The following is a 3,356-nucleotide window of genomic DNA, read 5'->3' as shown; positions in this document are numbered from 1 at the left end:
TATATGTTTTATATATATATCATATATAAATATATGTATATATATGTATATAATTTGAACAACTTCAGCATTAAAGCTGATTCCAAATGACATTCACAGAACAGTCTCACACAAATGACTCATGGCAGGTGCATAAATATGCACTCTCTTCATCCAGTTCAATGTGCCAGAGCCTATTTTTCTTATCACTTATAGTGATGCTTTTCTACCAAGCCAATTTGTTCAGTATATCTTCATTTGGTCAGAGACTCAAATATTCCCCTGAATTGTCTAGGTCAATGTTTTTCAAAGGATAATACATGTTTAATCTCCTCAAATATATTATACATTTTTAAATCTACATTTGAAAACCTTCACATATCTCATTAATCCCTGTAAGCTATAAAGGGGCATGTTACTACAACATTCTGGTCATTTGAGGCATGGCCAGTTTGACGTTTATAAAACCAGATTTTGCATATATTTTAAAAGTGTATGGAAGTTTAGAAACCAGTAACAATGCTAGAGTTTGGCTAATGTTCTGAAAGAATAATATAATAAAACTAAGAAATTAAGGTTAGAACTAGAAAAGAAGCAAGACCATATAAAATTCCAAAAATTATCATTCATTTAAGCTTTATTTTTTGGTGGGGGTTGGGGGGAAGATGTTCATCTTAAACACTGCAACTATCTTTTTTGGTATTTTAAAATTCTTGTATATCCTTATTGCTGCTTTTTTTCCCCACCTCAAAGCCTCAAGTTCATCTCATCTTTTTTCTACTTTTACACTAGAAAATTTCAAAATATCAAAAGGTGTAAAGAATTATGTAATAAATGCTGGTATCTCAATACTTAGCTTTGTAAAATTTTATTATTTGTCATATTTTCTCCAGATCTTCTTTTTCAGAAATAAAAACATTGCAGGTGTATTTGGAAAGTCCATATGCACCTCTTTGCAATCCCATTTTGCCTTCCTTTCTTCCTCCATCACACCCAGCATCCTGACTTTGGTGTATGTATACCATTCACACATGTATATTTCTACCTTTACCATATATTTGTATAGCCATAATAATGCATATTATTGATTTGCATCTTCTCAAATTTAGATACTTTTTTTTATCACACTAAATGTATTATTTTATTCTAGTGGCCTGGTGCATGGATTTATGCATTGGTGGGGTCCCTCTATTTAGTCTGTGGGGATTGGGTCAAAACCAGCAGTCCAATGCCACCTGCCCCTCTGCCTGCTCCTCCAGCTCATCCCAGCCCCACTGCACCTGCCACCGCTGTTCAGTAGGCTCCTCTGCTGCAGTCTCCGGGCTGCGGCAGCCAGCCATGAGCCCTGTGTCTGGAGCCCATCTGTCAGTCGAGCAGCGCTCCCGCTGTGGGAGCACACTGACCACGAGGGGCCAGCTCCAGCGTTGAGCCTCTGCCCCCTGGTGGTCAGTGCGCGTCATAGCAACGCGTCGTCCAGTCATTCCGTTGTTCGGTTGTTCAGTTGTTCAGTCGTTCAGTCACTTAAGCTTTTATATATATAGATAGTAAGTTTATTTTTCATTCGACTTTGTTTTTGTGAAATTTATCCATATGGATATGCACAGTTCTAGTTTCTTCAGTTTAATAGTTTTATGATATTTAATTACATGCAGTTGTCACAATTTACTTATTCATTTTTCTCTTGAGGGATCATTGTTCCAGTTTTGACCTTTATTGTACAATGTTGTGATTAATGGTCTTGTTCATGTTTCCTTGTAGAAATGCTGCCCTGAGTTTCTAGAAGTAAGGTTATTGGGTTGAAGTGTATGCTCCAGTTTTTCTGCATATTGCCAAATTCCTTACTACTGTAAGTGGAATGTATGGCTCTGTCTACAGACACGTCTACTCTCTGGGTAGATAAGTTTGTGTTTTTCACATCCTCTCCATCTGATCTGTGTTCTTTTCCAAAATGATGAATATAATATTGTACTTTTAACTTTGCAGTTCCCTAATGACAAGAGAAGTCAACATTATCTGTGTAATACCCTTCAAATCCTTGGCCCATTCTTTTGATTAGATTGTTTGTCTTTTGCTTTTGATTTATAGAAGTTCTTCATATAGTCTGGATATTGTTCTTTGTTGGTTATATGATGTGGAAATATTTTCTCCCAGGCTATATCCATGACTATGATGCACTTTTCTTTTGGTTACTATTATTTTATTTAAATGTCATCAAATATATCAACAATTTCTTTTATAGCTGTGGTTTCTGATTGTTTCAAAATCCTTTTTATATTATCAGTTTAAAAAGATATTCCCTAGGTTATTTTAAAAGTTTAAAATTTTGCTTTTCACTTTACAAATAAAATTCATTTTTCCTGTATGGTTTGTGATACAAATAACCAATTGATCCAGAACCACTTTCTGAATAGTTGCTGTTTTCTCCTGTGCTATCGTCATCATATATTTAGATTTCATATGTGCAAAATAGATCTTTTAAAGTTCTACCAGTCTGCCCATCTATTCCAAAATAAATACCATACTGTCTTAATGTTTAAGGCCTTAAATTGTTGCTACTTATAAAGAATTCACTGTATTATTATTATTAAAAGTCTTTCTTGTTATCCTTTATTTTTTTTCTCTTTGGTATATACATTTTAGAATTGGCTTATAAAGTTTAACAAAACATTTACAGGAATTTTGATTGAGATTGCATTAAATTTATGAACTAACTTCAACAAATCTGGTATCTTTAAAAAATTTACTTTTCTATTCCCTGACTTGAAATATCTCTTCTTATATTTAGATGTTTCTTTTATTCCTCTCTATAATCTTTTATTTTATAAATAAAAATATATTTTAGAATTAGTCTTATATAAAGAAAAAATATTTTAGAAAAAATATATTTTAGAATTAGTTCAATATGTTTCATTGATGTGAATATAATTTCTTTTTTTCCATCAGTTCCTACATGTTTATTGACAATATAGGAATGCTGTTCACATGCATTTGCTAATTTTGACAAACTCACTTGTTAGATTTATTTATTTTTCTACTAGAGGCCTGGCACACAAAAATTTGTGCACTTGGGAGGGGGCGTTCCTCAGCCCAGCCTGTGCCCTCTCACAGTCTGGGACCCCTCAAGGGATGACCACCTGCTGGCTTAGGCCCACTCCCCGGGGAATTAGGCCTAAGCTGGCAGTCAGACATCCCTCTGGCAGCCCAGGAGCCCTTGGGGGATGTCCACTTGCCAGCAGGGAGCAGGCCTAAGTTGCAGTCGGACATCCTTAGCGCTGCTGAGGAGGGGGGAGAGGCTCCCACTACCACCGCTGTACTGGCAGCTGTCAGCCTGGCTTGTGGCTGAGCAGAGCTCCCCCTGTGGGAGCACACTGACCACC

This window comes from Myotis brandtii, unplaced genomic scaffold, assembly GCF_000412655.1.
Source record: "Myotis brandtii unplaced genomic scaffold, ASM41265v1 scaffold21, whole genome shotgun sequence".
Classification (NCBI taxonomy): domain Eukaryota; kingdom Metazoa; phylum Chordata; class Mammalia; order Chiroptera; family Vespertilionidae; genus Myotis; species Myotis brandtii.
Note: the sequence above shows the minus strand (reverse complement) of the source record.